The sequence below is a fragment of the Typopeltis vanoorti genome, chromosome 18, assembly GCF_054136105.1.
Source record: "Typopeltis vanoorti isolate ZY-2024b chromosome 18, IOZ_Tvanoo_1.0, whole genome shotgun sequence".
NCBI classification, from domain to species: Eukaryota; Metazoa; Arthropoda; class Arachnida; order Uropygi; family Thelyphonidae; genus Typopeltis; species Typopeltis vanoorti.
This window is the reverse complement of record NC_143566.1, coordinates 22,026,931-22,042,233: the sequence shown is the minus strand read 5'-3', so window position 1 is coordinate 22,042,233 and position 15,303 is coordinate 22,026,931. Positions and strand designations below refer to the sequence as shown.

The window sequence follows — 15,303 nt, the reverse complement described above, 5'->3', positions numbered from 1 at the left end:
TACGTCATTTTTGAAAGAGAAAATGCTAGGTTATTATTTGCGTGGTAGTTAGCTTAGCTACATCTCTCTCTTTCCGCATGACATATTCCCTCATCATTCTCTTAGCTTGAATAATAAGTATAAATTAAGACAGTTATACCAAAATTTAACGAGATATATTAAAAGTACAAAAATAATTTTAGGAGGTTACCGAATTGAAGTTAAAGTAGCTAAATTTTCGTGGTGGTAGTGTGTAGTCCTTATCAGCCTATTGGTTGGTAGGGTATCAGTATGCTACTTAACCAGGGAAGTGATTATGGAGCAAGGTGGTTTCTCTTTTGTCTTCTTTCTCAATTAATGAGCTTGCCCAGTAAGTATTTTACAGTGGCGAATTCTCCATGCTTGCTGCGCAAGCTCATTAATTGAGAAAGAAGTAATATTTATTTGTTAATAAATGCATGCATTTATAAGCATTCCATTTAGGCTTTTATTTTTGTAGACAGAAGACGTTTTAAGCTTGCGCGGCAATAATTGAGCTTTGCGTTGTGTATCGAAGGCCGATGATAGTCAAGCTACCTTGGATTGCTCGGTTGTGGGAGCATCCGGGTCCTCGCTTCAGCACTGTAATTTCATGCGCGCGCATAGCCATTTCCGCTCCCTCCACGCCATCTCACCCTGTTGCTTAAAACGGCCATACGCAGTCAAAGTAGCTCTAGCCAGTGAGCTTCAGCCAGCCTTTACAATTCTGCATGTTGCTTGGGAAAATTAAGTTACAACCAACTTTTTATGACGATGTTATTGACCAGTTCATAAAAAAGAACCGTAGAGTAGAATTTGTATTCAAGTACCTAAATTGAAAAAGATAGAATATCATTTGTAAAATAAATGTTGAATTTGTTTGATTAAATGTACATAAATTTCTAAATACAGGTAACTCTCGTATAATAACGCGGTTTCGATATAACGCGGTCTAAAATTGTAGTAACCCTTGTTGAACGCGGTACTTATACACGGTTCCGATAAAAAGACTGTCTATAAATTGTAGTAACCCGTTATCTTTTCATGTTTTTCATTAAAAGATAACGTTAAATTTGTGTCTGCCTGTATCCCGCATGCAATTATAAGTAGCGAATTTATATTAGGGGAAATACCCTCTAGCACCCATGTACACCTGGTCGTACTTACGACCACAAAATAAAATAAAATAAAATAAATTAATGAATAAATTAATAATAAATCGGGCAGCTGCGTGTACGATAACTATTGGATACGATAACTCACGTACGCAGTGGCGTAGCTAGGGGGGGGGGGGGTCCGCTCCGGGAGACACCTTGAACCTTTTTGAACTTTTACAGTTAATTCTAAAATACAGTCTCGAGAACTCATTTCCAAATATTGTAATACTACTGCGAATTTTCCTCACAACTGCTGTAAGTGTTGCTAGTTGTAAGAAGAGTTTTCTAAATAAAATTGATTAAGAATTACATACATTACTATGAAATAGGAGCCTGTGTAGCTCAGTGGATGTGGCGTTTGTACACCACCGCGCTTGGCCGCACGAAGGAAGACTTCATTTCGAGTCTAGTCGGCGACTAGAGGAAATTTTTCTAAGCCTTTTTTCGACCGGTTCCCGAGTTAGTCGATCTCTGGCACGGTGCAGCAGGTTTTTCCTCCCGGAAACTCGGGTTTTTCGTCCTGTAAACTCAAGAAAATCGACCGTAGAACCCACATTATTTCAGACATTAAATATATTATGTTAGGGTTGGGGACCACGAGATGGCGGCACATTTGAGCCGTCTCTCTTCACTGCGTACCGCTTAATTAGTGATAGCTTTGGGCCATCTGTCTCTGATTGGGTACCAGTGGAGATTGAACTGCCCACTCAGTCTCCAAAAAGTTAGATAGGGCTAAATGGCCTCGCCTACTCCCTACAGCCTTGGGCCAGCAATCAGGAATAAAAAGGCGTTAGCTGATTTTTTTTTTTTTTTTACTATGAAATAGACTTCGCCATTGTCATCGATGATTTTGCTAACAGAAAAGCAAGAAATATAACATTTCAGGATGTTGAAATTAAAGTTTTACTTCAAAAATAAACATAGCGTTTAATTTATTTCCCTATACGTCGTTTTGACTTTTTGTAGTAGTTTTGGTGTGTATTGAGAGGGGCGGCACACTCAGAGCGGCAAAAGCTCTAGCTACACCACTGCGCGTACAACTGTCTCTCACATACACTCAGTCGCTTTCAAGCATCTGTTGCGTGCGGTGTATTTAATTAAAATTCTACAGAAATACTACCCATAAAATGTGTAGTAAAAGGAAAATGCCTTCATCTACAAATTTTCCAGCTAAGAAATCAAGGAAAACTATTGATTTAGAGTGTAAAATGAAAGTTATCCAGAAGTATTAAGGCGGAAAGAAAGTGGATACGATAGCACGTGACTTGAAGTTATCACATTCCACGGTATCGACGATACTTAACATAACATTATCGACGACAAAGAAAGAATTCCGGAAGCTGTGAAAGGTTCCGCACCTATGAAGTCTACAATTTTAACCACGTGTTACCTATACGAAAATTTCGTGAAGAAACTCCTAGGAAAAAAAGCCTTGTGTGCGTGGGGGGGGTTCCTAACCCTTTTATCTGCATGGCTCCTAGTTACGGTTCGCTTGCACACGACTCTCACGTGACGACGTTGAGCAAACGTCATTTGTTTTAAGCTAGCCTCTATACTAAATTAATCCCCTTTTTAGAATTTGCTTAAATATTTTAATCTCCTCTTTTCACGTGTTAAACTAGCCTCTCGCATACAATTCTTATCTCTAATCTTCTTTGTCTTTCTTAACCTATTTTTTTTTCATATCCTTTTTTGTAATAAGATTTCCTTTCTTATATTTATTTAAACGAACAATTTCTACTATAATTATTTTACTTGGATGCAAGCATTTTTTCTGTTTTTAAATATTTTGTATTAGCTACTTACATAGGATTTTATATTTTTATTTTCTTGTTACACCATGATAACTGAAATTTTTACATTCTTGTTTATCAGGGTGTAACAATAGTGCTAAAAGGCGCGCTTTTCTTTTATTATACATCAGTAGATTTTCTAACTCAACAGTTCAGGTTAAGTTGTCGACAATTGACAACAACAACAACAACAATAATAATAATAATAATAATAATAATAATAATAATAATAATAATAATAATAATTTCTTTATTAGCTGACGTGCACTAGAAAACTGTGTTTTAGGTGTTAATATGGAGGGGGATACACTGTGATCAATTTTGCCAACTGGTGTCTTGATGTTTATTTAGACCCACACTTCACATGTAGGTGCCTACATGTGAAGTGTGGTTAACCAACGTAATCCTACGGAATAGGTTGGTTAATCCTTATTCCAGGAGTGTCATATGTCTAGATGTGTTTGTTTGTGTTTACGTGGCCGGTTTTTCCTGTTCTGAGGGGCGAAAAACCTGAGTTTACAAGTGAAAAAAAAAAAAAAAAAAAATCCATTACGCCTGTATGCGACCGGCTAACTCGCCTTTAGTCAAAACAGACCACATAAACATTCATGGAGGGGAATCAAACCCAGGTTTTTCGGACCAAAGAGCTTCGTGTATACCGACTAAGCTACGGAGGCTCTTTTTGTTAACTATGAATTAATTTACCACGTTTGAGTTAAAATCGTACTGTGGTATTTTTGTGAAAAACTGAAGCGTGCGTCGAAAGTTATAAATGTCAACCAACCCTTCTTTCGCTTCTCTTTTGCAGACATATAAGTTCGTTTGGCCTGATTTTGCTACTGCAGATATTTTATAAAGATTCTAAAGAGGACATTCCATTATATTCCACTCCAAGTATGGAATTAATAAAACGATTTTCCAATAAAAATGATCCCATCGAAACGACATGTTGATGGTCCATCATCAACATGTCGTTTCGATGGGATTTCACACAACAGGATGCACACAACAACCCTTGTGTGCATCCTAAAATCTCTAATTTTATTTAATTCTACTCTGGATGTCTAGAATTTTTATCAAATTCTAGATATCCAGTGGAAGGTTATTGTGAATCTATAGTACATGAGTACTGTCGGTGAGCTAATGATTTTTTTTTCATCTTTATTAATTATATATATTATATTTAGTGAGTTTTCACTAAGTCCTGAACTTCTTCTCTAAGAAGTCAAACGTGGAACTCTTTCAACCACGCCAGGCCTCCAATTAGTGGGGAAGTGATCTCACTGCGCATTGAAATTCATCTCACACCTAAAACGCTGGATTCGAACTCGCAGCCTGTTAATGGAAAAGCAGATACGCTAACCACTTGGCCGATAGTGTATAAATGACATGTTTTACTCCTTTGTATGACTGTAATTTGTCTGATTGAAACAACTAAGAAAGTAACTCACCAAATTTTTGTATAGATTCGGATTTAAAATACGTCCAGCTAGAGTCCTGGAATAGCTTGTGCGCATACAGACAAATCGAAACTAATACGCATTTTTACTCGATAGTGTTGCTCTATAAGAGTGCTATTACGAAGCCCACTGTTTTGTGATTATATGCTGTCATATCTTTACTTATACTTTCTTCCATGGAAAGAATCACACTTTGTGCTATCTGTAGTTGAGATAGTAATCTTTTTTTATTTTGTCTAATAGCGCCAGTATAAAAAAAAAGAAAAGAAAAAAACGCTTGTTTATCTAATTTGGGTTGCTAAAATCTGAAATTTTTATTTTGACGTCGGGTTCACATGATACAAAATTGGCGACTTACCCATTGATTGGCACATGGAGTCAAATTGACTCATCGAGTGAGAGAGAAATTTATAACATTCATAAATACATACATTATCAGAAGTATATATCATATTACAGTGATTTCACATTACAGAGTGAAATAAGTATACATATATTGCAAAAGTCCACAGGCTTACGGAAAATCTCTCCTGTCTGTAATATCCATCATACGGAAGGTTAAACTCATTTACACTCTTAGCATTGACAACATACTCAGGCAATGCATTCCACTCATTCACCACTCTCCACTTAAAAATCAATCAATAAATAAATAATACCGCTTATCCTCCTCTTATTCACTACTTCCTTGCGCAATTTCTAGGATGGCCGCTAATTCTCGCCCCCTTCTTATTTCCCACTATCTGAAAAATCCCTCTCGTATCCATCCGCTAAATACCTCTCAAGAGCTTAACGTATCAGTCACATCATCCTTTGGCCTTCTATCAGTCAAATTGCATATTGCATGACTTCAATTCTATCCTTATAGCTAACAATCCACACTCCTGAAATTATTTTTGTCAACTGCCTCTGCACCCTCTCCAAAGTATCTTTATCCCCTCCAAACCGTGGTGACCAGATTTAAGCACAGAAGTCCTGATATGGTCTAATCAGGACCTTTTTATACAAGGTCCTGATTAGTTTTACCATTTTATATCTGCTGATTAATGTTCGTCTTAATACAGCAATCACTCGATTAATGCGCCTCCGATTAGTGCGTTTTCGATCAGTGCGCCATTTCTTTTCTATACCCAAATTCGATTAGTGCGCCTCTAAAATCGATATACATTTTTATGGCTAACTATTTTAAAAAATCACTCACCAGGATGAAATAATTTAGTTACCGATTTAAAACATTTTACAAAGTTATTTTTTTAATTGCACCGCCAAATTTATGTCGTCTGCTAATTACATAGAAGTTTGATTATCGTATCTCGTGCCTCCTTTGCAATTGTTTTCCTTACTTTTTTATTTTATTTTAAAGCATTTTCCCAATCTTTCACATGAGTAAAAGAATTAGTGCGGAAAAAAATGTGAAAGTGTGAAAATGATTCGAAAAGTAATCTCATTGGAAGAAAAGAAAAACTTGAAATAATAAAGAAAAATGAACAAGGCGAGTCCAGAGCAAAGATAGGACAAGAACACAAAAAATGGGTGAATCAACTATACGAGCAATTTTAAGCGCAAAACTGCTCAATACAAAGAGAAAGGTAAGGCTGCTTCAAGTTCATCATGCATGCAGACCACTCGAAATCAAAGTATTATAATGATTGAATTAGAGAGACTTCTTTCTACATGGATCGAAGATTGTAACCAGAAACGGACCCCGCTGAGCATTGACCTTATTAAATCAAAAGCATTACGTCTATTTGTGACCTTGAAGAGAAAAGGCTAACAATGATGGAAAAGAATAATTCCACGCTAGTGGTGGTTTGAGCGTTTCTAAAAGAGAAATAGCCTACATAATGTTCTAAGCACAACAGGCGAAGCTGCAGATAAGAAGGTGGCCAGAAATTTTGGAGAAAATTGTGCAAAAAGAGGGCTGTTATGACCAACAAATATTTAATGTCGATGAACCCAGCCTTTTTTTTTGGAAGCGAATGCCTTCCAACACCTTTCTGGCCAAATCAGAATCTCAGCCTGGTTATAAAGTCGAATGAAATTACTGCCAGTAATATGCGAGTCATTTGGAAGCACATTGTTTCACGTTATGCAAATGATTTTAGAGGCTTTTCAAATGAATCTAAGTTAATTCATTTGAATTTCATGGTTTTCCTTTAACTAAGCCCTGAGATATACCCTAATTCTTTTATAAAAGAAATTAAGGGAAAAAGAAATTTGAGGAACGAATTATACTTTTTCCCATAGGTTATTATATTCGATTAGTGCGTTTTCTATTAATGCACCTGTTTTAAAGAGCGCATTAATCGAAGGATTGCTCTATTACAGCAATCATCTGAGTAAATTTCAAATTTCTAGCCACCATAATCCCAAGATCTGTGCTTCCTCACCTTTCTCCAGTATACTTCCAGAGTATGCAGTACTTGATCGGTACTTACAGAGGATGACTAACCAACATGAGACACGATCGTTGTGATAGCATTTTATGAAACCGTGTAACTTTTAGAAAAGCTTGTATAGTTTTAAAGGTAACGTTATATTTTTGTGAGCAGAAGAGCTTCATATGATTCGATTCTAAAAATAACTTTCTGTGTTTCTGCCTCACTGCGAAATTGCACAAGTCGCATTTGTTATATGTCATATGAAAATAAATAAACTTACTATATACGACTAAGTTCAGTTGCTGATAATAAGTAGGTGATAACGTTAACATCATTTTTTCTGATTGTCTCAGATATATAGGAACTTCTGTAATTTTATATTACGAAATGGGATCTATTAACCCAATAAACTGCGTTTCACTAAAATAAGCAGTATCTGTTAATAATATGTTATTTTAATCTCCTGACTTTAGTGTGATAATTCGCCAAGATAGTCAGTCACTGCAGTCAAATTACTAAGCAGCTTTAATTGAAACATTAATATTGTTACTATTATTAGAGACCAACGACACTACCACCATCAATACACAGCGCCATCTACCGTCCATCATCACCAATAGTAATTCTGTCTGTAAATTGCGTATGTTTTATTGTCTGATTTGCATGTATGTCATCAATTAATTGAATTTCAAATTTCTAGCCACCATAATCCCAAGATTGTCTCAGATATATATATATATATAGGATTTAGTAGATAGCATTTAGTCCCATCTATTAATTGAACTAAATGCTATCGACTGATGAAGAAATGGAATCATTCTCCTCTTTTCAATTAATTTTATTAAGAGAAATCTTAAAGCAAATAACTTGAATTTAATATTGATTTACATGCAACGATTGAACATATCTCCCCCCCCCCAAATACTACGGGATCCATTGTGAGATATCTTAGTTACTTTTCAAATGGACTCCTTAATAATTACCGACACTTTAATAACGTAAGTTTTTCATGTAGTATTATCATATCCTCTGCACCCGGGTGTAGAGGATACATGTGAGGAATTTGATGATGATAATAATTACCGTCAATAGGTACCCTTCTTCGATGAGTCTGTGGGCTACCTGGAGGTGTCTCGTAGTAATAATAATACTGTCATATGCACCTCTTGACTTCATGATTTGGGGCCTCTCTCTTCTCTCTCTCTCCCTTTCTCATGTCATCTCGAGTATGAGGCCGAGATCCCCCCTCCTCTTCAGTGGTCTCGTACTTCAATTAATTTAAAAAAGATATAAATAAATAAACAGACGTCCATCTTGCTAAACGTAAATCCGACCACGGCTTATATCAACCATCTTGTCGCCTCGAATCTCGCAAAATCTAAGAACATCGGCCAGTCTAGAATCCATCGTTTTGTGAGGAGGGGGGGGGGGAGCGTTATCAGTACCATTGCACGTCAAAAAACATATTTGAGAATATAAGATTGGATTTTATTCATTGTCTACTTTAGAATTAGAAAATACACTCGTTCTAATAGTAAAAAGGACGTAACTTGTTCTTATTATACTTGGATATTTATCTTATTTCATTATCTCTTTAACGTGGTAGGTTTATATTTAAATACCCGCACTTAATATTTATTAGGGAAAAAAATCTATTTCTGCATCCTTAATTTCATTTCTGAAATGATTTTCTTAGCAATAACCTAACATTTTCCATCTTCTTTGGCGAGAGAAAACTCTTCAACTAGACTTTCTGTGGGAATGCCGATATCCTCTAAAATCTTGTTCATATACACATAAATCCAAGTTTTTTTAATTATTTATTTTCTAACACTTTTTTATTAAAAGTATTAAAGTAGCCATAATGACGCGTCAGTGTTCACTGGGGATGTGAGGTCGTTTTAAATATCTTCCCGAAATCCTTTACGGGACAAGAACCTTATACTAGCTTTTTCGTCCTTCCGAATTAAAGATGGAATTAAACATCTGTATCTTTAAATAAGATTTTGTAACGTTTTCCTTTTTTGTATGCTTGTGCATGTGTTGAACAGTAAACGTTTAAAAATAATTCACCTTACATAAATTAGTAATTACTCATTAACTTACCAGTTTAATGGGGAAAATTATCTGGAATATTAGCAATACTTTTGTTATTAAACTAACACTAAGAATTCCACTCTACTAATTGCGCTTCGTCTTTGACAAAACTGTTTACTTATTTGGAATGCATAACATTTTATAATATAAACATGTTGATCATGTAGTAATGAAATAATACTTTACAAATACGCATCTCGTGTATTCGTACAGTTGTTTATGAAAAGTGGTTGTTTTCAATAAATAGGTGTCGTTACGGCTTTTTCTCAAAGAATCATACCACTGAAATTCATATGTAGGATAAATTATTATTATTAAAAATTATTAATAATTATGTATACTTTTTTAAGAAACATCAAATAAAGTAGATGAATTTGACAAAAGCCAAACTGAACTATTTCGGTTTCTTCGCTTGCTTTCACGTGGTTTATTGGAACACTGGTTGATTCATACTCTGGAGATGGCCGCTATAGTCATATTTGTTTAATTATTATTATGTGACACCTCCAGGGAGTCCAAAGGCTCATCGAGGGAGAGTGTGCCAACAGCATCGAACGATTGAACTTCATCCAACTACTAACCGCGCTCAAACTTGCTTAACTTTTTGCGTGAGCCATTAGTAGCAAACACTCTACCAATCGACTAACAACATTATTTCGGAGTGGTATGTTCGAAGAAAAAATAATGTGTTTTCTATATGACCATAGACTATATAGAATGCATATTTAGATAACAAAAAAAACGTTATTATTATTATTTTTTATTTATTTTCGGTAAGTGTGCTTCAGTTATAACATATTCTAATAATATTTTAATAATAGAAAGGACAAAATTATTTTTCGAAAGGAAAGTACATTAGGAATACGACATTAAAAACTTGAAAATGAACGAGATGAATTATAAACCAAAGAAATAGCCTCCAGTTTGAAGTCATTGGACTCCACTGGACTGGTGTTTTTCACTTCTCTTAAAGGTCGTTTGAGCTTTTAGTTATTGATGTCTTTGTATTTATGAAACTTAAAGCTAAGGAAACCGTTAATATACATTTCCAGAAATATTGAAAAAAATTCAAAACAAACAAACAAAATAAATAAAGCTTTTTGTTCGGATATGAAGTAAGTCTTCGAGAATTTTCAAAATTCACCTGAATGTAGCTGGAAATGAATAACATAGCATATATTCAAATTGTTTTACACATCATTTTAATAATTGGACACATTTTCATAGCTCATCATCAGTCTCCTATCTCTTCATACTGTTTCTGGACGGTATCTCAGCTCTTGAAGGATCGTAACTATAAAAATGCCCATTTGTTTCTCCATACGCAAATCATTCCAGGATTCTGCCTGGACGGGATGTTTGGAATCCTTGCCAAAATTTGCAAAGCTATTCCAGTTTTTGTTTGAGTGGACCATTTGTAAAATAGAATAAAATAGCGCACTTGGATGGAAGAATAGCGAAACATTGCGATTGGAAAAGACCTAAGTTTGATTCTCGTCGGGAAGAGAAATCTTTATATGGGCTTTTTCAGTTGAAGGTGAGTTAGTTGATTTCATACGGTGATAGCAGGGTTTCCTCTTAGGATATTCAGGTGTTTCATCTTGCGTACAAACAAATCGGCCATGAGAGCACACAATTTAAAGACAAAAAAAAAAAAAATACTGGTGTTGGTGCTGATGGACAGTGGATGGCGTTGATGGTAACAATAATGTTGTTGTATTTGGAGAATTTAAGTAGTAGGGGAGATGGTAAGATGTGCATAGCGAAGTAGAATAGAATGACCTCCTGCTATGAGTCCTTAGACTCCTTGGAAGTGTCATGTAATAATAATAAAATTCGAGATATACAGATGTAAATGTAGTTCGATTTTGGTTTCAATCGTCGCATTTCATTCACAAAATTTGGCAAAATAATGCGAACTGGAAATCCCAGCTAATTGCAGTTATATTGAATTTATGAAATTTGGTATTTACCGTCTTAAGGTTTAATGAATAGGCAATATACGCAATCACAACTGAAACACAAAGTATTTACGTGTATAATATTGTATATTAATCGTGTTATTTAATTACGTTTTATTAAAGCTTGTCCAACACTTCAATCGAACCCTTTACTGGGGGAAAATTAGGGGAAGACGGTGAGATGTGTGAAGCGAAGTAGTGCCCTTCTTCTATGAGTCCTTGGAGGTATTCCGAGATGTACAGAATATGTAAATATAGTTCATATATGCGTATAGAATATATTAATCAAAAACGAGTTCGATTTTTTTTAAGTATAAAATTACACCCAGCCTGTGTAGCTCGGTGGATGTGGCGTTTGCACACCACCGCGCTAGGCCGCACGAAGGAAGTCTTGGTTTCGAGTCTAGTCGGCGACTAGAGGAAATTTTTCTAAGCCTTTTTTCGACCGGTTCCCGAGTTAGTCGATCTCTGGCACGGGCAAGCAGGTTTTTCCTCCCGGAAACTCGGGTTTTTCGTCCTGTAAACTCAAGAAAATCGACCGTAGAACCCACATTATTTCAGACATTAAATATATTGTGTTAGGGTTAGAGACCACGAGATGGCGGCACATTTGAGTCGTCTCTCTTCACTGCGTACCGCTTAATTAGTGATAGCCTTGGGCCATCTGTCTCTGATTGGGTACCAGTGGAGATTGAACTGCCCACTCAGTCTCCAAAAGTTAGATAGGGCTAAATGGCCTCGCCTACTCCCGTATATACGGGAATAAAAAGGCGTTAGCTGATTTTTTTATTTTTTTAAAAATAAAATTACACTTAATAAAACGAGTAAATAAACGATTTTTTATCCCGCATTTAGGCAAAGCAGCCCAGAGTGCACAGGCAATTTATAGAAAAAAGTACAACTAGTGCTAAGTAAATGGCGTTGTGTGTAGATGAAGATTCGTAAGCATAGACAACAGATAGTATGGAATGGAGTGCTGTTCCACGAGTCCTTAGAGGTGTCTAATAATAACTCACTCGTCGGATTTTTATAAAAGTGCTAACACTCAATAATTTTTTGAATAACATAACTTTATTACATATATTATATTAATTATAATCTTGATATAATGATAATAATAATTATAATTGACAGATATCACACAGTGGTTTTATGGAGGAGTTGAGTTTTTCATGAGAAGGCAGGTGAATAGACTAGTAGTGTATCACAAGGCCTCTGTTGTTTAATTTGATGTCAGTGATACAGGAAATGAATTTATGGGAAATATTCAGCTGTTTGCTGATAATGCAAAACTGGAATGAGCGATAGAATGAAGGTGATATAGAGACCTGTAGGACGATAGAATGAAGGTGATATAGAGACCTGTAGGACGGACTGGCATTATGGGCAGAGGTAAATGGCTGCCGTCCGCGCGGTTAGCCTAGTGGCTATGCGCTTCGCAACCATATGCCTGGGGAAGGAGTATCCTAGGTTCGATTCCTGCCGACGATGTGAGGAGCTCAAGGATCTTCCTCAGCCTTAGCCAAGTTAGCCGGCCTTGGGTGTGGACAGCAAGGTTTTTCTCCCCAGTTTATCTGGGATTTTTCATCCCGCAAGCAGGCAAACCGGCCCCGTGAACACACACGGATTATAGTCCCCTTAGGGAGTTGAGTCCATGAGAAGGCGGTCCCCTTAGGCGACGCAGCAGAGGAGTGTCATACCAGCTGCATTAATACACCAGTAACCCCTCATTAGTAGGGGACTCAACCCAATTTAACTTAGCCAAGTGTAAGGTGATAAAATGTAGTAAAATGCACTTTCGGAAGATGTCACAGGCTATACCACAATAAACTAATGTGTACTATTCAAAATTTTCAATATATTTCATCTCACGTTACATGGATATCAAGGAGACAGACTGTTAACTACATTCAAAACATGAATCACAATAATGAATCATAAATCATGGTCTCGGTCAGCTGAAGTATATGAATACACTATTAAAGTTCAAAGGAACAATTGTAAAAAGTTGTATATAAAAAATAATTTTAAATAATTATTAATTAAAAAAACCTATGAACAATTAATAGTGATCACTTCGCAAAACTTAGAGAATGGCATGCAGTCTGATTGCTTGAGATTTGGATGATTTCATAGTATTTCAAGGCAACTTCTTCATTCTAACAAATATCATTATAATCTAATGATAATTAGATTATCAAATTTGAATTTGCTAGAATGAAGAAGTTTTGTCTGGTTCCAAAGAACTCTGTGCTAATGTCCAAAGCATGAGAAGCAAAGCCAGACTTGTTGGATTCCAGAGTGTAATATAGTCTTGATGTTCTACGATTCTAATCAAGGTAAAACTGCCAATTTGACCAAAATAGCAAAGATGACATGAGCAGGGTACTTCATAAATAGCTAGTAAGGAATGAGGTGATAATGTACCCCTTGTAAATGGTAGAAAGAAGAGAGTTTCTGGGGTGGTTTGAAGAAAGCATATAGATTGAATTTCTGAAGAATCCATGCTATTTGTTCCAAGGTTCCTTTAAGGTATGAGATTGAAATTTCTTTCTTGTTGATTGTAGTCTAATAGAAGGATATAATTATCAGTAAATTTTTGAATGGTAGGTTATAAGAGGAAAAACCTTGCCACCACTATGTCAGTCTCATTAATGCACTTTCAGCTGAAAAATCAAATCCATACATCAATATATGTCAATATATGAAGTGTCCATACCAAAATATAATTACACCTAACCACAGTAGGAAGGAAAATTAATAACTAAATTATGCTCAAATAGGATTAGAATTATGGAATTATGGCCAAAGCAACTAAGGCTATGAGGCCAGTGTAAATTTGTCTGTAAATTTCATGTGTTCTCTGTCATTTGTAATGTTTGAAATGATAAACCTTTTATGTCCATATAAAAAGGCTAAATAGCATAATTTAATACTTTTAAATTCAGAAACTAATGATACTCATATTTGATATTAAAGAAGAAAAAAGAAATAACAAAGCTAATTTCAGTAACAGAGTGCCCATTTTTATTTATCCAATTAGGTTAAGTTATGAACTTCCATTCCTATTTTCAGTAATTAGTAATTATTTTTCAGCTTGAGAGATATGACTATGGAATTAGGATTAACTACCTTATCATTATCATAATTGAATTTATAAGAATCTAAGTTTCTTGACCATAATAGTGCATCTCTTGGACAAAACTGAATACACTATATATTGTTAGCAGGCCACTGAAGTACAGTTAATTAGTAATTGTTCATTTTTTCATACACTTCTCTTTTGTAATTAATCCAGATCTCTACAGAGTCAAAAGTCCTCTGAAAAGTTCTTAACCAAAAATTGACTTCAAGGGAACTTCTCAAAAGATATAACTCAGGGTCAAAGCAAACTTAAATCCAACTCGGATATACACAAAAAGCATATCAAACCCAACTAAGAACAAATTAAAGTGATTTTAGTTGGGATAAACTAATAACAATAGAAAATGGTAGTGCTTTTTTAAGTTTATGTTAATTGTTATTTATTTATGTTTATAAGCTAAATAAGCATTTTTTTTTTTCACACAAAGCAATCATTTTTATTGTTATATTGGCAGTAAGAGCCCACATATCCCTGAATTGTTAGTGGTGATGTTTGGTCCAAGTTCGAATCCAGAAGTGGCAGGATTTGTCTCTATTAAAAAGGCAAAATTATTATTCTTGTTACGGGCAACTCCAAGGAGTCCATAGACTCATCGAGGGAGGCCCTAACATCATGTCAAGAACAACTATTCGACGTTCACACAGTATCTATCATACTTCGCCTTGAACTCATTTACAGTCATAGTACCCACAACAGACTCTGGCAGCTTATTCCACTCATTCACTCTGCAAGTAAAAAACCTAGCTCTAACACACTTGCTAACTGCACTCTTGCCCAGCTTCCATGTATGGACCCTAGTCCTCCCACCACCAGTCCTATTCTGAAAAATATCTTCTGAATTAATCTTATAAAAACCCTTCAGTAATTTGAATGTCTCAATCATATCACCCCTTTTCCGCCTATCAACCAATTTCTGCAACCCACAAATCTTCAACCTGTTCTCATAAGGTTCATTCCATAGACTTGCTATCATCTTGGTCACTCGTCTCTGGATCCTCTCCACCTCCTCCCCATCAAGAAGAAACCCTGCCGCCCATATCTAGGTACAGTAGTCTAGATGGGGTCTTATCAAGGCTCGATACAGAGGAACAATAACCTGTTTGTCTCTGCTTGTTAAAGTATTTTTCAGCAACCAAGTGATTTGATGAACTGATTTAGCCACTTTTGCAATGTGCCCCCTAAACTTCAACTCCCTATCCACCAACACTCCCAAATCCCTGGCCTCGTCAATCTCCTGGAGTACAGTCCCACTGATGTGATATACTGCTGCTAATCTTTTCACCCCAAAATGCATAACCTTACATTTTGCCAC

General features: G+C 35.7%; 1 protein-coding gene across 1 annotated transcript in view; it reads right to left on the bottom strand.

Annotated features, from left to right (window-relative positions):
- The window catches only part of LOC150096535 (annulin-like), a 64,512-nt gene extending 55,463 nt beyond the window's left edge, over positions 1–9,049 (bottom strand). Inside the window, exon 1 of the mRNA XM_090407826.1 lies at positions 8,895–9,049. The gene's annotated coding sequence lies outside the window, so the exon portion shown is untranslated. The remainder of the gene's footprint in view (positions 1–8,894) is intronic.
- Between the last annotated feature and the right edge of the window lie 6,254 nt (positions 9,050–15,303).